Source organism: Mesoplodon densirostris, chromosome 7 (genome assembly GCF_025265405.1).
Source record: "Mesoplodon densirostris isolate mMesDen1 chromosome 7, mMesDen1 primary haplotype, whole genome shotgun sequence".
In the NCBI taxonomy this organism is placed as follows: Eukaryota; Metazoa; Chordata; class Mammalia; order Artiodactyla; family Ziphiidae; genus Mesoplodon; species Mesoplodon densirostris.
Window position 1 is genome coordinate 11,413,051 of NC_082667.1, and position 25,736 is coordinate 11,438,786.

The following is a 25,736-nucleotide window of genomic DNA, read 5'->3' on the forward strand; positions in this document are numbered from 1 at the left end:
TTCTCACATTTAACTGGTCTCCCCTCTTATCTCCCATTTGCTCTCATTAAGTCATCCTTGTCCTATCTGTCCTCCCTTCCTGCTCATGGTTCATCCATTCACCACTTCTCACTAAATTATCAACTATTCTCCCTTATCCGTTTTCTCCCATCTAGAACAATACTATGTAAGTTTTCTTAGCTCCACCTTAGTCCAACCCTTCCTTTAAATCCAGAGCTTCCCTGTAGGGAGCTCTGGATTTAGAGAAAGATGGCTGTATCTATCTTTTTTTTCTTTTTTTTTTATGTTGGGGGTAGGAGTTTATTAATTAATTTATTTATTTTTGCTGTGTTGGGTCTTATTTTCTGTGTGAGGGCTTCCTCTAGTTGTGGCAAGCAGGGGCCATTCTTCACCGCAGTGCGTGGGCCTCTCACTATCGCGGCCTCTTGTTGCGGAGCACAGGCTCCAGATGCACAGGCTCAGTAGTTGTGGCTCACGGGCCTAGTTGCTCTGCGGCATGTGGGATACTCCCAGACCAGGGCTCGACCCCGTGTCCCCTGCATTAGCAGGCAGACTCTTAAGCACTGCGCCACCAGGGAAGCCCCTATCTATCTTTTTTTTTAAACTGTATTTGGTTTACAATATTATGTTAGTTTCATGTGTACAGCTTCAGATTCTTTTCTGTTATCGGTTATTACAAGACATTGAATCTAGTTCCCTGTGCTTTACAGTAGGACCTTGTTCATCTATTTTACATACAGTAATATGTATCTACTAATCCCATACTTCTAATTTATCCTTCCACCTCCACTTCCTCTTTGGTAACCATTAGTTTGTTTTCTATGTCTGTGAGTCTGTTTCTGTTTTGTAAATAAGCTCATTTGTATTTTTTTTTTTAGATTCCACATATAAGTGATATCATATAATATTTGTCTTTGTCTGACTTACATCACTTAGTATGATGATCTCTAGGTCCATCCACATTGCTGCAAGTGGCAATATTTCATTCTTTTTTATGGCTGAGAAATATCCCACTGCATATATATACCACATCTTCTTTATCCATTCCTCTGTTGATGGACACTTAGGTTGCTTCCCTGTCTTTGTTATTGTGAATAGTGCTGCTGTGAACATTGGGGTGCATGTATCTTTTCGAATTAGTGTTTGTTTTTTTCAGATATGTGCCCAGGAGTGGGATTGCTGGATCATATGGTAATTCTATTTTTAGTTGTTTAAGGAACCTCCATACTGTTCTCCATAGTGGCTTCACCAATTTACATTCCCACCAGCAGTGTAGGAGGGTTGCTTTTTCCCCACACCCTCTCCAGTATTTATTATTCTCAGACTTTTTGATGATGGCCATTCTGACTGGTGTGATGTGATACCTCATTATAGTTTTGATTTGCATTTCTCTAATAATTAGCGAGAGAGCATCTTTTCATGTTCCCCCTACAGCCATCTTGGTGAAACACAGACTCAAACTGGGGTTCCACCTCCCATATAAACCTACCCAGAGACCACATATCTGATGGCTGCTCATCTAAGAACTTCAGGAAGGACATTCATAATTTTTCTTCTGCAGTTTAAATAACCTGTCTCCAATACCTCATGCAGACCATACAGGTTCTAGAGATAAGGTATCTTGACCTTAGAGAAGAGACCAATGTTACTGATATAATCATGCAGTTTGTGAAGGTTAAATATATCTTAAGTGAGCCAGAGGGTTTCAAGATACTTGGTCCATTACAGACTTAGAGAACGAACTTATGGTTATCAGTGGGGAAGGATGGGGGGAAGTAATAGGGAGTTTAGGATCAACATGTACACACTGCTATAGTTAAAATGGATAACCAACGAGGACCTACTGTATAGCACAGGGAACTCTACTCAATGGTATATGGCAGCCTGGACGGGAAGGGAGTTTGGGGGAGAAGGGATACATGCATATGTATGGCTGAGTCCCTTTGCTGTGCACCTGAAACTATCACAACATTGTTAATCAGCTATACTCCAATGTAAAATAAAAAGTAAAAAAAAAAGATATTTGGTCTAATATTATTCTGGGTGTATTCGTGAGAGTGTTTCTGGATGAGAGTAACATTTGAATCTGTAAACTGAGTAAAGGAGATTGTCGGCCTACGGTGGGTGGGCCTCATCCCTTCAGCTGAAGGCCTGAATAGAACAAAAAGGCTGAATAAGAGGGCGTGCCTTCTGCCTGATTGCTTTTGAGCTGGGATTTTTTTTTTTTTTCCTGCCTTTAGACTCAGGCTGAAACATTGATTCTTTCTGGATCTTGAGCCTGCAGGCCTTTGGACTAGAACTACATTATCAGTTCTCCTGTGTCTCCAGCTTGCCAGCTAAAGATCTAGGGGCTTTTCAGCCTCCATAATCACATGTTATGAATTTGAGCCAATTCCCTACAAAAAAGACATACATACATCCTGTTGGTTCTGTTTCTCTGGAGAAACACATAGCTTTATAAACTTTGCTCAGTGCTAATATTCAAATGATACACTTTACTCACCTTATTAATTATTAGTACCTATAATAATAAAATACTAAATTTTAGGAGGTTTTGCTTATAAAGAGTAAAGGCTCTCCCCAGGCTGCCCAAAGTGATGGATTATTGTAGACACCTGACGGGCTTCAGTTATATTAACACAAGGCAATTGGACCTCTCACAACTTCCTGTTCCCTGGCGGATGTTGCCTTGGGGTCTGGCCAGATGAAGGTTTTTCTGGTACTGCATCTCCTTTCTTCTCTGATTTGGGCTTGCTCTGGAGAACAGCCAGGTATTTACAGAGTAATAGTAGACTTGGTGGGTAATTGATGATCAGTAATGAGGCTGCGTCTTTGACTTTCCAAATCTGAACATTTCAATTAGCCGCTACATTGCTAATAGCTAAGGGCCTGCACTAAATGATCTGCTTTGGATGGTTGAGGTGGGAATGCCCTGTTTCCCCACCTGCCTTCACCCCTGGCACCTTCCTTTTCCCCATAATATCCCTTTCCCCTTTAAGGATAGCTCATCATACTGTAAAGAAAATTGGGTTGGTTAATTAGATTGAAGAAGTTTCCATATATCTGAGGTGAACAGGTTATCTTGGCTTCAGCTGTGGACAGTGATGCTTGGGAATAAACCTTGGAGAAACGTTCACAGTGTATGTATATGTATCAAATATTTGCCTTTCTCTGTCTGACTGACTTCACTTTGTATGATAATCTCCAGGTCCATCTATGTTGCTGAAAATGGCATTATTTCATTCTTGGTTTGTTACATTCTGACAACACTGTCCTTTCTGTTTTGGCAAATCGTCAACCAGGGCCTTTGCACTAAATCTCACTGCCCAGGATAACAAGTGACTTAATGTTCAAGTCACCCTCTTCCTCTCTGTGTAAAGGGAGAATACCTAGTCTACCCACCATACACGAGCCGAAAAGGGAGAATGGACAGGCCAGTTGTGTTTCTTTTTTTAACATCTTTATAGGAGTATAATTGCTTTACAATGTTGTGTTAGTTTCTGCTTTATAACAAAGTGAATCAGCTATACATATACATATATCCCCATATCTCCTCCCTCTTGCGTCTCCCTCCCGCCCTCCCTACCCTATCCCTCTAGGTGGTCTCAAAGCACTGAGCTGATCTCCCTGTGCTATGCGGATGCTTCCCACTAGCTATCTATTTTACATTTGGTAGTGTATATATGTCAGTGCTACTCTCTCACTTCGTCCCAGCTTACCTTTCCCACTCCCTGTGTCCTCAAGTCCATTCTGTACGTCTGCGTCTTTATTCCTGTACTGCCCCTAGGTTCTTCAGAACAATTTTTTTTTTTAAGATTCCATATATGTGTGTTAGCATACGGTATTTGTTTTTCTCTTTCTGACTGACTTCACTCTGTATGACAGACTTTAGGTCCATCCACTTCACTACAAATAACTCAGTTTCGTTTCTTTTCATAGGTCAGTTGTTTTATGTGGAGTCACTTTCACAATTATAGGACTGAAATCCTCTAGTGATTGGAAATTGCCAGCAGCTAAAGATGGCTTTGGAACTGTGAACAGTTTACCCCTAAAAGCTAGTCAGTCCCACCTTAGGTAACCTTCCAGTAGTTCTATGCCTGCCTATTTTTTTTAATTTTTAATTTTATATATTTTTTACATTTTGACTGCACTGCGTGGCATGAGGGATCTTAGTTCCCCCACCAGGGATGGAACCCGTGCCCCCTGTGGTGGAAGCTCAGAGTCTTAACCACTGGACTGCCAGGAAAGTCCCTGCCTGCCTATTTAAAAGAGCAGATAATTCCTTCTCAGATTTTCCAATTTATCCTCTAATTTACCAGCAGTCCCAAATTACTCTGGGATTTAACTGCCAGATCCTATATTTCACCACCTTGTTTCTTGGCCTTTAGCAAACTTTAATGTTTCAATTATAAATATTATCTCTTTGTCTTTTGACTGGCAGGGTATCAATATCTTGAAACCACTGGTTCTCTTTGATCCTTTAGAAGTGTCACCTAGAAGACTTCATCTTTGGGCTCTCCTCTTCATCACAAGTCCAAGTTTTACTTCTGTTTAGCTCTCCTAAAACACAGCCCAGTGATCAGGGGGGCTCTGTGCTTGCTTCTCACTTTCTCAGCAACAGGCAGTATCGTTCATATATTCAATCAACAAATGCATATTGAGCAGTTATTTTATTGGCTTATTCTTGGCTCTAAGCATTACAACAATGAACAAAACAGACCAAGTCTCCATTCTCATGGAGCTTATATTCTCATGCAAAGAGGACAAAATTTTAAAGAAAATAATTACTAGGTCACGGTTAGTAGTAAGAGAAAATGAAGTATTGAAAAATTGCACTGGGTTAAGCTATGATCACTAGATTTCTATCCTAGCTTTGTTAATTTTGGTCAAATGACTGTATTGCTTGAGAAAATACCAAGACTAAACAGGGATACCAAGATTAGAGCAAAGGTTTTGCTTTCCAGGAATTTAAATCAGGAATAAAGGTAGTAATTATATTAGTAATTGTCCATAATTACTAATATAAATGTCCTAAGGGAGATCGTCTTCCACTTAGAACTGAAACATAAGGCATCTAAGATCTTGTTTGGGTTAATTCTCATCCACACACAGGATCACTGGATTCTTCTTGGAGATGGGAGGGCATGTGAGTGTTCTAAAGGTAGGACTAGGAAAATCACCTTGAAAATTTGTTTTTCTCTACCAGTGAGGGTGTCTTTTATTGTTAACTGGCCCTGAGCTTCCCTGAAGTGGGACCACTGTATTATCTGACACTTTCTCTTTTCTTCCCCCCAATAGTATATGTACGATGCAGCCCCTCTTTGTTCTTGGCCAGGGTTAAGTCAACTGCATTTGATAATGGTCTACCTATGGCTTCTGATGAAGTGTTTTTGGGAGATCGATGTCCTGTAACCTCAGTGTATCAAAGATTTTATGAGTTTCAATACCATCCCACTGATTGCAACATCAGGATTGAGGTAATTAGATATCCTCCTAATTAACTAAATCATCTCAGAGACATTCAGGCTCACAAACTGCATGCCATGGGGGTTTTATTAGTTTTTTTTCCCTAATAACAAGCTAAACTGATTTTGCCAAATGTCATATCGAGGCCATGGGCAGTGAAGGAAGGTAGGAATGAACAGTATCCACTTGTCAATCAGTTGTACCTCCCTCTAGAGAATGCAAACCTAAATAAGACATGGAATTTGTCCTAATTTTAGAAAAGAACAGGCTTATTTTTTTCTTCTCTATACCAGGGGTCAGCAAATTACAGGCCGCAGGCCTGATCTGGCCCACCATCTACATTTATGTGGTCCATGAGCTAAGAAAAGATTTTTTAATGTTTAAATGATTAAAAAATAACAAAAGAAGAATAATGTTTTGTGATAGGTTAAAAAGTATTTAAAATTCAAATTTCAGTGTGCCTAAATTGGGTTTTATTGGAACACAACCATGTTCATTCATTCATGCATTTACTAATTGTCTGTGGCTACTTTGACACTATAAGGGCAGAGTTGAGTAGCTGGAACAGAGGACTCATGGTCCACAAAGCCAAAAGGGTGTACAATCTAGCCCTTTACAAAACTTTGCCCATCCCTGCTCTGTAGTGTAAAAGCTAACCAAATGGCTTCACATCCCTCTAAATTTTTATAGTCTTAAGAAGCAGCCAGTCCCTCCTGGCTGTAGGCAAATGGAGGAACAGTGGGAGTGGTTGACACATCTGATGCCTCAAATGACTGCCTGACGACTTCCTGACACCTTGGCTCCCATCAGAGCTTCTGGTGCCCCTCCCTGGTTTGGGAGTCAGGATGGGTCGATCAAGGGCATCAGTCTGAGGAGGGATATGGATAGTTTGAAAGCCTCATAGGTAACTGCGATGCCTTGTGTTCACATGTCATCAGTCTTATACCACCCAACCTCCTGTGAGAAACCCTGAGGGAAGAGTCATTTCCTTTCACTTTTCTCCCCTCAAAAATTAAGAAACAAAGATTTAATGTCTTTTTAAAACAAATTTTAATATTATCTTCAAGCTCCTGTAAAAATATATATATATATTAGGATGTTGATGAGGATGAATGGCAGGGCCAGATAAGCTAATAAGAGAGTTTCAATTATGTTAAATAATATTGAGAATAAACAAAGAAAATATGCCCCAATATTCACTGTGGCAGTCTCCAGATGATGAGGTGAAATCTTCATATGGTGTGTACTACATTTTTCACATTTCCTTAAAACACGTTATTTTGGAAGACCATATAAACCTATTTAAAGTATTCTTTATAATTAGACATCTCTCATCTAATAATCAAATGTTATGTTCAGCATTTTAAGGACCCCTAGAATCTAAAAAGTTTGTCAGGAGAAGTTATAAACTTTTTCCTGATAATAATAAATAACGACTTTGAAGCAATATTATTCAAGCTCAACCAGCAACTACTCTCTCCTCGTATGAACCACACCCAAACCAGATGTTAATTCTTCTGACCACTTAGACAACGGTCCTCTGTCCCGCTGGGAAGATAACTTTCAGTGTGGGTGTGCCCACTTTTAAGAGATGTTGACTGAACCACTAATTCCTAACAGAATCTTGAAGTCCACTTACACATGCCTTTTGTCTCATCAGGTCCTCCCAGAAGATCGTCTCCTTTTTGTATCTAAAATCATCTTTAAGTCCAAGTTCTCAGATCTTGAAGCTTCGATCCCTGTGGCCTGTGCTGTCCCTCGGTGAGTCTAGGATGCCTAACTGATGCCATGTCCTCTCAATTGCCTTAGGCTCTTGGAGGAGAGCTGAGAGATTAAGTTACTATGACAGGGTTAACCAAAGCCTCCTGAGACCCTTTCTCTCTTGATGTCAAATTATTCTGTGTTCTTCATCTCCCAGCTCTGCAACTTATGACCAGCGTGACTTTGAGGAAGTTACTTAATAACTCTGGGCCTCAGTCTCCCCATCTTTAAAATGGAAGTAATACTGTCTATTTCACAGAGTTGCGGTGAGGATTAAATGAGAGAATGCACGTAAAGGGGTTAGAACAGTGCTTGGCTTATAAAACACTTGCAGGACATAGTAGCTGGTGTATCATTCCATCAGTTAATTCTCTTCAATGTGGTAGAAAGCTGTGTGTAATACCAGCAGGTCTAACTTCACCATATATCTAGTAGCTCTTAGACTAAGAAATCGCTTTGTTGCAATTATATGCAGTGTCCATTATTACAAATTATACTTCTTATCTCTTAGCCAAGAATAATTGGGAATATTAGATGTTCTGATTAAATCAACAAGGGGCTGAGGGTAGACTGATTACCATGAATTTATAGGCAAAGTAGAGTTTACTAGAATACTAGATTTAACTAGTTAAATGTGAAATATTTTAACTTCATTATCCATGGGATGGGGCTCTTATTGGCTCATTTAGACATTGCCTTTTACAGATGGTCTAAGGTCATCGAATTTTAAGTTAATGACTTCTGATCAGCCAATAGTAAATCTGGTGGTATATTTGGGAGGGACTTCTTTTATATAAAGCTTACTAGGTTCAGTTGTTAAACCAATAACTCAGTTTCTAGAATAAAGACAGGATGACAACATATTGTAATGATGTGAAAAAGCAGGGAAAATGAGGAGTAAGGGCTTGGCTTCAGGTTCGGAGCCTCAGTCACCAGGACTTGCCAAGATCTTAATCCCATTCCTCTTTCTTTGTCTTCTTTTCTCTTTCTGTAGCCATCCAGCTCCTATAAGAATAATTATAGGAAATGATGCAAATAAACAAGGTGGCCCCTGAAAAAGATCAGGAATAGCAAATTTATACTTTGGAAATACAATCAACTGCCAAGTTAAGGTGAGGTTAGTTAAAGTACATAGATTAATGCTGTTCAAGGATATTTTATAACAGAAAATGAGCTTTTTACAAGGAAACTGTGTAAACACCTGTGCTTCCAGTTTGGGAAAGGCTGGTTAGGGCACCCCTAGATTAGTCTAGAGGTGTAGATCTTATGGGCAACCCCTTGTCTGTTTGGCATTAATTGGCATATTAACTGGTATTAACCACATGACTCAGATTATCCCTCAGGAACCACGGAGGGTGAGGCAATAAGTGAAACATTTTCACCAAAATCAATATCAATAGAATGTTAAAGAGAAATGTTTTAAAATACCAAAACCATAGAATATGGCCTTGGGTAAGGTAGATAATCCATGAGAATGTGCACTCAGAAATATCGTAAACTCAGACTCTGTCCTGAAAGAGTTAAATGCCTATCTGCCAAGAGTATATTTCCCAAATTGTATGGATTTGCCTTCCTACACAGCTGAGAAGGAAAATTCTGAATACATAGATATATTTATTATAAACTTTGGATGTTTATATACTAGAGAGATGGTAAGCACTTTTAAAAATGTGAGATGTGTTATAGATGCTATATTAAACATGTTACATACCTCTGATATATTTCATAGTTAAGAGAAGCAAAACTATTTGTATCCCTATACATAAATAACTCCTATATTAATTTTCTTAGGACATGATCCCAAACACTACCTCTTTCTTACCTGCCCTCTCCCTCCCTCCCTGTGACTTAGGGAGGCACACTAGGTCCTCTGAGACAGAAGGTAGAGAACTACACTAGCAGATTCTGATTCCTTTCTTCTGTTTGCAAAACAACTACCTTAATATGCAGTTTTACCCCTTGAAAAAAATCACACAGCTCATCATTCTCCACCTGAGAATTTTGAAGCTGACTCAACCCTCTGTAGCACCACTGCACATTAGAAGCTGGATTTCTAAGGATCCGGTTTGTTATCTTACATTTTTAAATGTTTTAGATGATTTGATTTTAAATGGAATGGCCCTTTGTTGTTTTATGATCCCTTATTAAGTAAGGTCTGTCTCTCTCTTTAACCTCATAAGGAATTATAAAATGCATTTTCTCCTAATAGGTTATCTATTATTTCTTAACGAACTGTGCTAGGGTGCTTCATCATATGTAAAACTTGTTATATGCAGGCTTATGTTTTCATTGGTTGTTTAGTAGTTAAAGGTTAATCCTAGTTATACTGAATAACATAGCCTAGAAATCCAGCTAATTGATTTAGGACTGGTTAGAATAAATTAAAGAACTGCTGGAAATAAATGAAATTAGTGCTGTGGGTAAAAATTTCCTATTTCAGCCCACACTATTTATTTCCAAAATGATAAAGGAAATGGAAGACACCGAGAAATATTCTCATTTTACTGACAGGGCTTCTGATAGGCAATATGGAGAAGGGCTTAGTCCTAGATTAACAAAGCAGGTGGTAATTGCTAGGTCAAAAACGAGGGTGCTTTGATCACTAGTCCAACACCACCACCACGTCCAAAATTAAATTAAAATCTTTTCAGTGTTCTCTGAACAGAACTTGTCCTGAATCAGGGGTATGCCTCTTCTTAGGTAATATCTGTAACTATTTCTAGAAGTGACCTGTTAATGAAAACGTAAACATCTTATCACACCCATCCTCCAGGTGCCACCAGATATTTTCACTACCTATGATCTGTAAAAATGTAATAAACAGAAACCTCAATTAAATAGAGTTGGGAGACCCGGAAGGGGGAGCTCTCACGCCCTGGGATGATAAAAGCACAACAGGAAGAAGAAACAATCCTCTTCTTTCCTGGCAGGGACTCAGCCAGTGAAAAGCCATGGAGCCTTTTTCCTCCCTGTTAAAGTGTTCTCCTGCCCTTGCTGTGGCAGGACTTGCATGTGGCTCGCCGTGGTTCCAGACCCCAGATTGCAACTCTCTGCTAGTCCCAGATAAACCCATCTTTGCTGGAGGAATAGCTGGCAGTCTATTTGTTTGGGGTCAACATATCTAAATACTATAGACCAGCATAGAAGAAAAAAAAGATTTTTTAGGCAGTGAACATAATAACAGAGTCAAATATCCCAGAGCAGAACAAATATTAGTCTCATAGTACATTGGTTACCTCGGGCTTTCATGACAAAGCACCTTAGACTGGGTGGCTTAAAAACAGAAATTTATTTTCTCACAACTCTAAGAAGCTAGAAGCCTGAGATCAAGGTGTAGGCAGGGTTTGTTTCTCCTGAGGCCTCTCTCCTTCGCTTGTAGATGGCCATCTTCTCTCTGTGTCTTCACACATGGACCTCTGTGTGTATGTGTCCCTGTCCTAATCTCCTCTTCTTATAAGGACACCAGACATAAAGGATTAGGGCCCATCCTAACAATGTCAGATAACCTTCATCAGTTCTTTAAAGACTCTATTTCCAAATACAGTCACATTCTGATCTACTGGGGGTTAGGACTTCAATATGCAATTTTGGAGGGACACCATTCAGGCCATAACAATTCACCCTCTGGCCCCCCCAAAACCATGTCCTTCTCACATGCAAAATAGTCACCTCATCCCAACATCCCCCCAAATCTTAACCCATTCCAACATCAACTCTTAAGACCAAAATATTAACTAAACATCATCTAAATCAAGTATAGGTGAGACTTGAGGTATGATTCATCCTGGGGCAAAATTCCTCTCCAGCTGTGATCCTGTGAAACCAGACAGGTTATCTGCTTCCAAAATACAAGGTAGAGCAAGCATAGGATAGACATTCCCATTCCAAAAGGGAGAAATTGGAAAAGAGAAATTAGAAAGCAAGTCCAAAACCCAGCAGAGCAAATTCCATTGGATTTTAAGGCTCAAGAATAATCTTCTTTGGCTCCATGCTCTGCACTCCAGGCCCACAGGGGCAGTGGCCCCAGCCCATTGGCCCTGGGTCCTGTGGGCCTGTGGTGGCAGTGTCAGCCCTGCCAAACTCCAAATCACCTTCAGAGTTATTCTTTCCCTTTCCTGGAAGGATAATGCATGTTCAGAGTTGATAGCTCTATTGCCCTATTCTGTAGAATTCCAGAATTCTAACATCAAAGTGTCAGAAATATTGTTTTTTTCCTGGAAGCCTCTTCCCTTGGCTTGTAGATGATCATCTTCTCTGTGTCTCCATATGTGGTCTTCTCTCTGTGCATGTCTACACCCTAATCTCCTTTTCTTTACAGATGCCAGTCATACTGGATTAAGGCCAATTCACATGACCTCATTTTATATTAATTATCTCTTTAAAGACCCTATCCATAAAATCACACTTTGAGATACTAGGGGTTAGGACTTCAGTACATGAATTTGGGGGTTGGCAGAATTCAGCCCGTAACACATACTTAGGTTTGTCACATAACTTCAAGACAACTGTAGGAAAGACTAGGAAATGCAGCTTTCCTGTATGCCCAACAAGAACAAATGAGATTAATAAGTATATGACTAGTCTCTATCAAAGTAGGAGAGATAAAATGTTAAATATTTTATAAGACAAAACAAGATAAGGATTGACTATCTTTTGAATTATCCATAATATTATTTGACAAAGTAGGTTTTAACTATCTATTAGCAAACCAATTTGAAAAGACAATCACGTGGGTATACACACACACACACGCTGGAATATTACTCAGCCATAAAAAAGAATGAAATAATGCTATTTGCAGCAACATGGATGGACTTAGAGATTATCATACTAAATAAGTCAGACAGAGAAGGACAAATATCATATGATATCACTTATATGTGGAATTTTAAAAAAAAGATAACATGAACTTATTTACAAAACAGAATAGACCCATAGACATGGAAAACAAATTTATGGTTACCAAAGAGGAAAAGGAGGGAGGAGGGATAAATTAGGAGTTTGGGATTAACATATATATGCCACTATATATAAAACAGATAACCAACAAGGACCTACTGTATAGCACAGGGAACTATACTCAATATTTTATAATAACCTATAAGGGAAAAGAATCTGAAAAAAATATATATATACACACATGTACATATACATATATATATATATATATATATCTCTGAATCACTGTGCTGTACACCTGAAACTAACACAACAAATATCAGCTATACTTCATTAAAAAAAATCACATCCAATTTTATCCATGGGTTTGATATAATGTGTCTTAAATTTTTAAAAATATTTTCAATTAAAACATTAAATAAAAATAATCAGCATCAGAAACTGATAGTTTTTTGACCGTTTGAATTCAGAGCATTCTATCCTGGTCAAATTTCTCCATTCGTGATGCCAAGCTTCACCCTTAATATAAATATGCATAAGATAAGGAAAGACAGTAACGGGGTTGGCAAACTACAGCCCACGAGTAAAATTTTCCTGAAACACAGCCACGTTCATTCATTTACTTAAACTGCTTTTCACTAGAACATCAGAGTTGAGTTGCTGTGAAAGAAACCACAAAGCCTATAATTCTTATTACTTGGCCCTTTCCAGAAAAAGTTGGCTGACCCCTTGTCTTCATGAAGGAAGTGTTACTAAGCCAGTGTTTCAATGTTTTATTTTGTCTGGCACTCCAGTTTTTATTACCCATGCCATCAAAGAATATCACTTGGGTTGGGCAAGAGATATGCCTGTATTTGTAAAATAAAAGGACACTGAGAACTCATGTTTATTCTCTGGAAGATCAGTGTTTGGAAGGAGTATAAATGGCAGTTGAGACTCTGGAAATTAAATGCACCGAAATTATTGCTGCATGAACTCCCCCTAGAAAGTCTTTGTGTACTCTCACGCATAGAAATATTCCAATGTGAAGACTGCTGATGGAGATGAAATCCATTGAAATCCATTGACTCCGTGACCTACCTTAGCACAGTGGTTAAGAAAACAGATTCTGGAAACAGACTACTAGATTTTCATTTCTATGGACTCTTACTATCTGTGTGACATTATGTAAGCTACCTAAACTGTGTACAAATCAATGCAAAATGGGACTATAAGAGCACCTACCTCTCTCATAGGCTTATTGGAAGCACTAAATATGTTAATACAAATACATAATTAGAAAAGTATCTGGCACATAGTAAATGCTTAATATTAGTTATAATTGAATTTATTTTTTGTTTTTTTCTCTTATCTGCTGTTTTGTTCTACTATGTGTTGTAATTGTGAATCTCAGGAGACAGAACTCTGTTGATCATACTCTTTAGCATGGCCAACTAGCATCATTCATCTATGTAAAGACCCTCTTATTATTTTTTTCTTTAATTCAGCATCTCCAATTCCATATCCTACTATATAATGGTCACACTTAAAAATATTTACTATATATCCTTCCATAGTACTTTCCAAAAATTTTAACATATGTACAAATGTGAAAAATATATTTTAATGTACATTTCTAAATAGTTTGGTGCAGTATATCTTACGGTTTTTTCTTGCATTTTTCATTTACCTGTGTTTGAGCTAAATGCATGTTTTTAAATCAAATCAAATGTATTCCTCTTTACTGTTGCATGATATTCCCTACTATTCTTTCCCACCTCACTGGGGTCCAGCAACTGTGATCTTTCCATTTTCTCAAGCACCCAAAACGCCCTCTGTATTAGTTTCCTATGGCTACATATCACCATAAATTTGGCAACGTAAAGCAATACCACTCATTACTTCACAGTTCTATAGGTCATAAGTCCAAGCAGGCTCAACTGGGTTCTCTGTTTAGGGTCCCATGAGGCCAAAATCAAGATGTCGGCCAGGCTGGGCTTTTACTTGCAGGATCTGGGTTTGAATCTGCTTCCAGCCTCATTCAGGATGTTGACTGAATTCAGTTCCTTGGGGTTATAGACCTGAGGTCCCTGTTTCCTTGCTGGCTCTCAACCAGGCATTTCTCAGCTCCTGAAAGTTGCCTATGTGTCCTCTCACCTGGCCCCCTCCATCTTCAGACCAGCAAGAGGGCTGATCCTTCTTACATTCCCAAATCTCGCTAATGACTGCTGCCACCAGCTAGAGAAAACCCTCTGCCTTTAAAGGGCCTGTGTGATTAGATTAGTCCCACCCAGATAATCTCCATTTTGATTAACTCAAAGTCAATTGAGAAAAAAAAATCCCCTTTGCCCTATAAAGTAACATAATTACAGGAATAACATTTCAGCATATTCACAGCTCCTACCACACTAACAGAGAAGGAGTTACACAAGAGAGTGGGCCATTACAAGCCTCCACAACTCCCTAAACCTGAATCGAGAGCTCTATGACAATTTAACGGTACCTTCATAGGCCTAAAGATGACAAAGTTCTAGAAACCCTCAAATAGTACATTTTGCTTACATGTCCCACTAATCTGCAATTTTGAGCATAAAATACCAAACTTTATGAGGTTGAGCTAATAGGACATTCTCTAATGCTGTCCAAAATGTGGTTAACTACCAACATCTGAGCATGGCTTCAGCTGCTATAACACAGGAAGCAGCCGGCCCCTCACAACTTCCTGTTTCCTGAGTGGGCTTTGGCTCAGGGTTTGACCAAATGAAGGGCTTCCTCCTACTAGGGTGGCTGCTCCTCCTTGTTTCTGAGATGTGGACTAGTTCTATAGGCCAGAAATGTATGACAATATAATTTCTGGATCTGTAAGTATCATGCAGCCATGAATATTATATACTATTGTACATCTTTGTTCATTATTGCTTTCGGTATTTTATTGTATGATCATGCCACAAATTATGTATCCAGTCTTTGCTGAAGGACGCTTAACTTGCCACCAGTTGCTAGTTTTCATAATGCTGCTATTTACATCCTTGTACACAGCTCCTCCTGCGTATGTATGAGTGTTCCTGGGTCTTCTAGGGTGCAGTTCCAAGGGAGTGGAGATGCTGGGTGCATGAGCGTGTATATGTGCACACACACAGAGTATACAATTCTACTATTTCCTAGATAGTTAGCAATTCCTCAATAAAGTTATTGTACTTGTTTATTCTCCCTCTAGAGTTTCTCCACACCCTCACCAACACTTGGTTTCAGGAAACAATATTTGCCAGTCTGGAAGGGGAAAAGGGTGCTTCTGGATTTTAATTAACTGTGTCATGATTACTAATGAGATTGCTTTTTATCACATTTCCTCTTTTGTGTACTGCCTGTTGATGGCTTTTGTCCATTTTGTATCAGAATTTGTTTTATTTTTCATTTTACATTGGAGTATAGTTGATTAACAATGTTGTGATAGTTTCAGGTGTACAACAAAGGGATTCCATTATACATATACATACATCTATCCTTTTTCAAATTCTTTTCCCATTTACATTATTATAGCATATTGAGCAGAATTTGTTTTTCAATTGATTTGCATGACATTCTTTATATATTCTGGATGCTAATCCTTGTGGATTTGCAAAGTATTATGTTATTTCTTAACAGTGTTTATGGCAACTTTGGGGACAGAAATGTTAATTATTTTTTATTGTGGTAAAAATATTTAACATGAGATCTACCCTCTTAAAAAGTGTGCCATACAATATTGTTAGCTATAGGCACAATGTTGTACAACAGAGCTCTAGAACTTACTCATCTTGCCTAACTGAAACTTTGTACCTGTTAAATAAAAACTCCTCATTTCCCCTCCCCCAGTCCTGGCAACCACCATCTAACTGTCTGCTTCTAGGAGTTTGAATCTTTTAGTTAAACAAATATAACTCTTTCTCTTTTTTGTGTATCTATTATATATTTTTGGTTTCTGGTTACCATGAGGTTAATATAAAGCAACCTATATACATATATGTGATTATTTTAAGTTGCTGATCTCTTAATTTTTTTTTTTAAGATGTTGAGGGTAGAAGTTTATTAATTAATTTATTTATTTTTGCTGTGTTGGGTCTTCGTTTCTGTGCGAGAGCTTTCTCTAGTTGTGACAAGCGGGGGCCACTCTTCATCGTGGTGCACGGGCCTCTCACTATGGCAGTCTCTCTTGTTGCGGAGCACAGGCTCCAGACATGCAGGCTCAGTAGTTGTGGCTCACAGGCCTAGTTGCTCCGTGGCATGTGGGATCCTCCCAGACCAGGGCTCGAACCCGTGTCCCCTGCATTAGCAGGCAGACTCTCAACCACTGTGCCACCAGGGAAGCCCTGATCTCTTAATTTTAAATGCATTTTAACAACCCTTCATTTTTACTACCCTCTCCTCATGATTACTGTTTTTGACATCATACCTTACATTTTTTGTTTTGTGTGTCCCTTAACTGCTTATTGCAGACATCATTTTACTACTTTTGTCTTTTAACCTTCCTATTAGCTTTGTACATGGTTGATTTACTACCTGTATTGTATATTTACCTTTCCTGATGAACTTTTTCCTTTCATAATTTTCATGTTTCTAGTCGTGGCCTTTTCTTTTTTGCTTAGAGAAGTCCTTTTAACATTTCTTATAAAGCTGGTTTGGTGATGCTGAACTCTTAGCTTTTGCTTGTCTGTAAATCTGAATGAGAGCCTTGCTGGGTAGAGTATTCTTGGTTGTAGGCTTTTCCCTTTCATCACTTTAACTATATCATGGCACTCCTTTCTGGCTTGTAGAGTTTCTGCTGAAAATTCAGCTGACAGCCTAGTGGGAGTTCCCTTGTATGTAACTCGTTGTTTTTCCCTTGCTGGTTTTAATATTCTCTTGTCTTTAATTTTTGCCATTTAATTACAATGTGTCTTGGTGTGGACCTCTTTGGATTAATCCTGTTTGGGACTCTCTGTGCTTTCTGGACTTGGGTGACTGTTTGCTTTGCCAGGTTAGGGAAGTTTTCAGCTATTATGTCTTCAAATATGTTCTCAGAACTTTTTCTCTTTCTCCTCCTTCTGGGACCCCTATAATGTGAATGTTAGTATGTTTGATGTTGGCCCAGAGGTCTCTTAAACTGTCCTCACTTCTTTTCATTCTCTTTTTCTGTTCGGCATCAGTGATTTCCACTACTGTCTTCCAGCTTGCTGATCTGTTCCTCTGTATCATTTAATCTACTGTTGATTCCTTCTAGTGTATTTTTCATTTCAGTTATTGTATTCTTCATCTGTTTGTGTCTTCTTTACATTTTATAACTCTTCATTAAAACCTTCTCATTCTCACTCTATTCACCCAGTCTTCTCCGGAGTTCTCTGAGCATCTTTATGATCATTACCTTGAACTCTTCATCTGTTAGATTGCCTATCTCCATTTCACTTAGTTCTTCTTTGGGGGTTTTATCTTGCTCCTTCATTTGGAACATGTTCATCTATCTCCTCATTTTGCCTAATTTGCTGTTTTTATTTTTATGTATATGGTAGGTTGATTACATTTCCCAGCCTTGGAGAAGTGGCCCTTTGTAGGTGATGTCCTATGTGTCCCAGCAGTGCACTCCCCGCTAGTCACCAGAGCTATATCCTCTAGGAATTCCCCCCCACCATGCAGGCTGTGTGGGTCCTTCTGTTGTGGTGGGCTATGAGTGGTCTTGTAGGCATGGCTGGTCCCAGGTCTGATTGGTTGCCAGGGCCTGCCTGGAGGCTGCCAGTTGCTGGTTGGCTGAGCTAGGTCATGAGAAGTCTGGCTGTGAAAATCTGGGGGTCTCTGGGGTCGTGCTGGTTCACTGGTGGGCAAAGCTGGGTTCTGGGTTGGGTAGCCAGGATTCCCAGATCTAGTGTCGGCCTCCTGGTGGGTGAGGCCAGTTCCTGACACAGCTGGCTGCAGGGTTGAGGGTGTCCTGAAGCTTGTGTCAGCCCACTGGTGAGTAGGGCTGAGATCCAGCCGGTCCCCAGACTGGTGCTGCCTACTGGTGGGCAGAGCTGTGTCCCAGACTCTCTGGCTGTAGGGCCCTGGGATATCCAGTCTAGTGCCTGCGTACTGGGCCAGGTCCTGGGCTCTGTGGTGGACAGAGCCATGCCCAGGGATGGCTGTGGGTTCAGGGATCTTAAGGCAGCCTGCCTACTAGTGGATGGGGCTGTGTCCCCACCCAGCTAGTTGCTTAGCCTGGGGCATTCCAGTATTGGTGCCCACAGGCTGGTGGGCAGGGCGGGGCAGTCCTGAGGCTAATAAGCCAGAGGGAAGATTACAAAATGGTCCTTGCCAGCACCCGTGTCCATGTGACAGAACAAGCTTCCAAAAATGGCTGCCACCAGTGTTGATGTCCCCAGGGTGAGCTCCAGTTGCCTCCTGCCTCTCTAGGAGCCTCTCCAAGATCAGCAGGTGAGTCTGACCCAGGCTCGTTTCAAATTACTGCTCTACCCTGGGTCCCAGAATGTGTGAGATCTTGTGAAAGCCCTTTAAAAGTGGAGCCTTTGGGCCTCCCTGGTGGCGCAGTGGTTAAGAGTCCGCCTGCCGATGCAGGGGACATGGGTTTGTGCCCCGGTCTGGGAGGATCCCATATGCCGCGGAGCGGCTGGGCCCGTGAACCATGGCCGCTGGGCTTGCGCATCCAGAGCCTGTGCTCCGCAACGGGAGAGGCCACAACAGTGAGAGGCCCGCATACTGCAAAAAAGAAAAAAAAAAAAAAAAAAAAAAAAAGTGGAGCCTTTGTTTCCCACAGCCTCTGGGTCTCCTAAAATCAAGCCCCACTGGCCTTCAAGTGTTCTGGGGGGCTTGTCCTCCCAGTGCAGGACCCCCAGGTTGGGGAGCCTGATGTGGGGCTTAGACCCCTTGCTCCTTGGGAAGAACTCTGAAATTGTAATTATCCTCTTGTTTGTGGGTTGCCCATTCAGGGATATGGGTCTTGACTATACCACATCCTCCCCACCTCCTACATGTTTTGTTGTGGTTCCTTCTTTATATTTCTAGTTGTAGAGGATCTTTTCTGGTAGATTCCAGTCTTTCTCATCAATAGTTGCTCTATAAATAGTTGTCATTTTTGGTGTGCCCATGAGAGGAGGTGAACTCAGGGTCTTCCTACTGTGCCATCTTGACTCAGCTCCTCAGAAGTGTCCATTTTTATTGAAGAGTAACTCCTCTGAAAGGAAAGGGAGAAAGAATTGATCAGGGGAAGTCATCAGACAAAGACTGAGACGTGACTGTATCTGTGCCAGTCCAACAAGGGGTTCTAAAAATTGCCCTTTAGAGGAGTCCCAGGTTGGGCAGCAATGGCTAGACCTTTGTTCCAATCTTGCTCAGGCATGGATTGGAACCCCCAAGAGAAGAGTATGGTCCTGCTCAAAGGCTAAGGAGCAATGGAGTTAACAGCTGGAAGCTGTTCTGGGATGGGCAATGCATCTTTCCTTGAAAGGAAGTATGAGCAGCACATCTGTGGATGTCACAAATAACAAATTGGTTCAACCCGAAGTACAGTCCATAAACAAAGATATATAAATAGATCTAAAGGCATGTATTTCCTTTTTCTCCCATTTTATCCAAAAAGGAGTTTCTAAAAATTGCCTTTGATTTGGTACTCAAAGAAAAATTTAACAGGCTAAGCCAAAAGAGAGGGTAAAGAGATTGATTCTGCAAGATGGCTGAGGTAAGGAAACTTACAAGTAGCATTTCTTAATATTGCTCAATGGTCATGAAGCTTTATTATTTAAGTACCCTGTTTCTAAAGTACTTCCAGAACAGAAATTATATTTTTTAATTGTTTGTATTGGGACACTAACTGGGGTCATTTTAAATAAGAGTTTAACCCCTAAAACTTTATTTAGAATTTTATAACCAAAACTAAGGTAAAATATCTTTCAATTCCAACATCAGTAGATACCTGGATCCTAAAAATAATATTATTAAGAGTACAAAATGGTGGTTTTGAGTGTGCAGATAACCAGTAAAGGGTAACTCAGAAGACTCCTAAAGTTAGGATTCAAAGTCTTCCTAAAAGAATTAAATGCCTGCATAACAATATGTGTTTTGAAGATTGAAATTGTCAAGTATCCATAACCATCCATAACACCAGGCATATAATACTATAAATGAATCATTGTTGTCTGAAAGACAGAGTTTGAAAGATAGAACATTCTGTCTCAAGATTTATACACAAACATTTACTCTGCTTTTCTTAGAAACAATGAACACAGGGTCTGTGCTCTGTGTTTTTGTCTTTTCAGGAATCTGACTATGTACCATTGGATCATTCCCCTGTGCATCAAATGATGAGCCCTCTCTTCCATGAGAGAGAAATCTGGCCATCCACTTGCATGCTCTATGCAAGTTCCTATGCATACTCAGGAACTCTATTCCTACAGCTGCTTAAGAATTGTGCATCAAATATGCATCAAAACTTAGTAGTTTTCAGAAAGCTGTGATTCATTATGCTATAAGCCATCCCTCACTTTAAAAAATAACTTACTTCTAGTCAAAGAGGAAATTAAAAATATCTAGAGACCGGGACTTCCTTGGCGGTCTAGTGGTTAAGACTCCATGCTTCCACTGCAGGGGCACAGGTTCAATCCCTAGTTGGGGAACTAAGATCCTGCATGCCACATGGCACAGTCAAAAAGAAAAAAACCTAGAGACAAATGAAAACGAAAACATGACAATCCAAAATCCATGGGAGGATGCAGCAAAGCAGTTCTATGAGGTAAGTTTATAGTGGTACAATCTTACCTCAGGACAGTTTATAGTGATACAATCTTACCTCAGGACACAAAAGAAATCTCAAATAAACAACCTAACATTAGACCTAAAGCAACTAGAGAAAGAAGAACAAACAAAACCCAAAGTTAGTAGAAGGAAAGAAATTGCGAAGATCAGAACAGAAATAAATGAAACGTACAATCTCCCAAGACTGAACTAGGAAGAAATAGAAAATATGAACAGACCAATTACAAGTGCTGAAATTGAATCTGTGATTTAAAAACTCCCAACAAACAAAAGTCCAGGACCAGATGGCTTCATAGTCAAATTCCATCAAATATTTAGAGAAGAGTTAACATCTATCCTTCTGAAACTATTCCAAGAATTGCAGAGGAAGGAATATTTCTGAACTCATTCTATGAGGCCACCATCACCCTGATACCAAAACCAGACAAAGATACTACAGAAAAAGCAAATTAGGGCTTCCCTGGTGGCACAGTGGTTGAGAGTCTGCCTGCCGATGCAGGGGACACGGGTTCGTGTCCCAGTCCAGGAGGATCCCACATGCCACGGAGCGGCTGGGCCCATGAGCCATGGCCACTGAGGCTGTGCGTCCGGAGCCTGTGTTCCGCAATGGGAGAGGCCACAGCAGTGAGAGTCCCGTGTACCGCAAAAAAAAAAAAAAAAAAAAAAAAAAAAAAAAAAAAAAAAAGCAAATTATATGCCAATATCACTGATGAATACAGATGCAAAAATCCTCAACAAAGTACTAGCAAACTGAATCCAACAATACATTAAAAGGGTCATACACCACGAACAAGTGGGATTTATCCCAGGGATGCAAGGATTTTTTAATATCCACCAATCAATCAGTGTGATACACCACATTAACAGATTGAGGAATAAAAACCATATGATTACCTAAATAGAAGCAGAAAAAGCTTTTGATAAAATTCAACATCCATTTATGATAAAAACTCTCCAGAAAGTGGGCATAGAGGAAACATACCTCAACATGATAATGGCCATATATAACAAACCCACAGTTAACACCACACTCAATGGTAAAAAGCTGAAAGCCTTTCCTCTAAGATCAGGAACAAGACAAGGATGTCCACTCTCACCACTTGTCTTGGAAGTCCTAGCCAAGACATGGAAGTAACCTAAATATCAATCAACAGATGAATGGATAAAGAAGATGTGGTACATATATACAATGGAATATTACTCAGCCATAAAAAAGAATGAAATAATGCCATTTGCAACAACAGGAATGGACCTAGAGAGTATCAAGTGAGATAAACCAAACAGAGAAAGACAAATATCATATGATATCACTTATTTGTGGAATCTAAGATACAAATGAACTTACATACAAAACAGAAGTAGACCCACAGACATAGAAAACAAAGTTATGTTTACCAAAGGTGAAAGGGGCTGGGAATAGCAATAAATCAGGAGTTTAGGATTAACATATACACACTACTATATATAAAATAGATCACCAACAAGGACCTACTGTATAGCACAGGGAACTGTACTCAATATTTTATAATAACCTATAAAGGAAAAGAATCTGAAAAAAATTATATATATATATATGTGTGTGTGTGTGTGTATAACTGAATCACTTTGCTCTACACCTAAAACTAACACAACATTGTAAATCCACTATACTTCAATTAGAAAAACAAAACTAAAGAGCTATACAATCTACGCTCTTATACAGCATCTGTGGCTGAACTGTGGTATTTTCTGAAATTCTACATTTGATGAGAGGCTGCCAACAGTTAAACCGGAAACTAACTGATTTGTGAGACTCACTAGGAAGTCTTACATATCCAATAAAACTCAAAAGTCTGTGTTTGGTTCCTTGGAATGTACAGCAGGACAGTTAAAAAGTGTCTATCTGCAGACACCTGATAGAACACAGAAATTTGAATGGAAGTTATCTCATATGTCATGAGAAGGTTTGCATATTTAAACTAAGAAGTTGATAACATATGAGTGCTCTTTGAAATGACCTTCATGTCTGTTGACTCTCATTTACCTTTCAACCCACTGGGGAAAAAACTATCTTCATCTTAAAGGGTCTAGGAAGTTCTATTCACTCAATGAAGCAGAAGTTATTGGATTCAGAAGATATATATGTAAGTTATACAGAGTTTTAAATAGAGCAAGAAAACAATGTTAGGTAACCAAAAAGGATTACTTTAGAACAGTAATGTTACCACAGTTTTCAAACAGTTTAGCTGGTAATAGATGTCCTCACCATTTTGGGACATTATTGCATGATTAAGGGTATTATTGTAGCTACTCATAACTTATATGAATGATTTGGGACACTGTCTGGTAATGTAAACATCTCATTATTATGATGAAAATGTATCAAGTCCAAAACACTCCTCTGCAAACACTAAGTGGTAATAATAGTACAGTTGTACAAAAACACTTCCCAAGAATAAGTTTAGAATGGAAATTAGATATTATAAAATGCTATGAAGAAGGACCCCAAAAAAGGTTAAGCTCAGAGACGCAAGATGAACACTGCTACAATACAGTTGGTCCTAAGTCAAACTATTGTTTGAATTTAGTATTTTGGGGTGACCTGGAAAAAGGCAATAGTAATACCAAAAGTCTTACTACAAGTGTTTATTGTGCTTTAAATTTTTGACGTTTCTCCATTTCTGTTCACCAACACATCCATCTTCTCTTATTTTGTGGGGATAAAAATAAGTCTTTAGGGCTTCCCTGGTGGCGCAGTGGTTGAGAGTCCACCTGCCGATGCAGGGGACATGGGTTCGTACCCCAGTCCGGGAAGATCCCACATGCCACGGAGCGGCTGGGCCCGTGAGCCATGGCCGCTGAGCCTGCACGTCCGGAGCCTGTGCTCCACAACGGGAGAGGCCACAGCAGTGAGAGGCCCGCGTACCGCAAAAAAAAAAAAAAAAAAAAAAAAGTCTTTAATTAGTTTTGAAATATGAGATCTGCAGCAAGATTGTTTCCTGCCCTCATCCCACCTATAGTGAGGCTATGGCTAGAAATACCTGGGGCACCAACTGGGGCCACTGAGAGTTTCCCACAGACATCTCCCCTTTCAAAACCAAGGTCCTGGCTGGCCCACTATTGTGGTTTTTCTTAGGGTTGCAAGATGCCCTCAGCAATAACCATCAGGAAAGTTTGAAAGACAAGGGTTCTTACTCATAGGTCCTGGAGGGTACACAGCATATCTGGGGCCACATGATGAGGTCACAGGTAGAAAGTGAGCCCGGGCCTGGAGTTCCGCTTTTATTGGGGTCCAGGGTTGGGGACCTAGGTTTTTGCAGACACACCCTTTATTGATGAGTCTATAACGTTAGGAGTAGGAATTAAAGAGGCCAAATGGTCAGTTGTCTAAGTCAATGAGAGATGGGGCCTGACTCTATCTGGTGATGTGTTTTTTTGAGATAGCCATCTTTGAAGTGGATGCATCGGTAATCAAAAGCTTAAGTCAGGCACTTGCATTATAATCCAAAAAACTGTCAGGAGTTTATACTACAAAGATATACCTTATATAATGTAGAGCTAGCCTATGTAAGCTAAGTGGGTAAAACAAAACCAAAAGAAGAGTATTCCATGACACATGAAAATTATGTGAAATTCAAATTTCAGTGTCCATAAAAAAAAGTGTTATTGAAACACAGACATGCTCATTCATTTGCATATTGTCTATTGCTACTTTTGAGCTACAATGACAGAATAGTTGCAATAGCTATCATGGTTTACAAGGCATGGCTCACAAAACCTAAAATATTTGCTATCTGCCCCTTTCCAGAAAAAGTTTGCCAACCCAACTAGAGTGTCCTGTATAGAGGATACCCCAAGTACATAAATGAAAAGGGAAAACTCACTCTTCATCTCCTACTTTAGTAAATGTCCTCACTCTTAGTAGAAAACCTACTTTTCCCTCATTCTGCATTGTTTGAAAGCAAAATTAGTAGCATAGCACCTATTACAAAGACAAATTCGGAACAAGTATTTGGACTTTATAAAAGCAAAAAGACAAAAGTGTGAGAAATGCATCCTACTCTTACCTGAATCTCAATCTCACAAGCCATGACAGGGTAAAAACAAAAAAAACAAAACAACACAACCTACCTCAAATCAGTCTGCCAACTCATGGGTCACTGGACCCAAATATAATTCATTGCTTTATACACATTTTTGAGATTCAATCTCCTCTTCCATAACTAAGGAATCAAAGTAAAAGAAGTCCCATTCTATCCCTGTTGAAATAGAAAAACATCATGTTGCAATTCTGATCCCCTTTCCCAAAAGTACTCAGGGAAACTCAGCACTGCCAGGTGACAAGAATTAAATATTCCAGTAAAGATGAGTGGTCCCTACCCATCGGCACACAATTCTTATTCTTCACACTCTTACTTCTTTTCATCCATTAAACTCTCCCCCTTCCACCAAAAAATTGTACCCTGGAAAAAAGATTCCTTCCCCCTTTTCTATATCCATGGCTGAAAAGTCCATACAGTGGATGCTCAGTACATGTTTGTTGAACTGATGCAGTGGTACCCAAGATAGCATAGCCTAACATCAGAACTGAGACTAACACCGGGATTGTTGGCTTGGTTCAACCTGAGCCCTTGTTTGGCTCCCTCTCTGACTTGTCCAGGATTGTGTATCTATTTACCTACTTGACATGGCCACTTGTCCAGAATTCATCTTTCTGTGCAAACTGTTCATCATTAAGCAGCATCATAATCCACTTGACTACCCAGGCCCCAAATCCTAGACATTATCTTTGATCCCTCTATTTCCTTTACTCCTTCACCCTCCATATCTAGTCCACCAACAACCCCTGGTCATTGTGCTTTTCAAAAAGATCCCAAGTCTGTCCACCTGTGTGGCCA

The 25,736-nt window shown here is 39.7% G+C and overlaps 1 long non-coding RNA gene across 2 annotated transcripts in view; it reads right to left on the bottom strand.

The window, feature by feature from the left end:
• Positions 1-12,453: 12,453 nt before the first annotated feature.
• Positions 12,454-25,736, bottom strand: part of LOC132493667 (uncharacterized) — a 97,170-nt gene continuing 83,887 nt past the window's right edge. For both annotated transcript variants that reach the window (XR_009533010.1, XR_009533011.1), the window contains one exon: positions 12,454-19,282. This is a non-coding gene — a long non-coding RNA (uncharacterized LOC132493667). The remainder of the gene's footprint in view (positions 19,283-25,736) is intronic.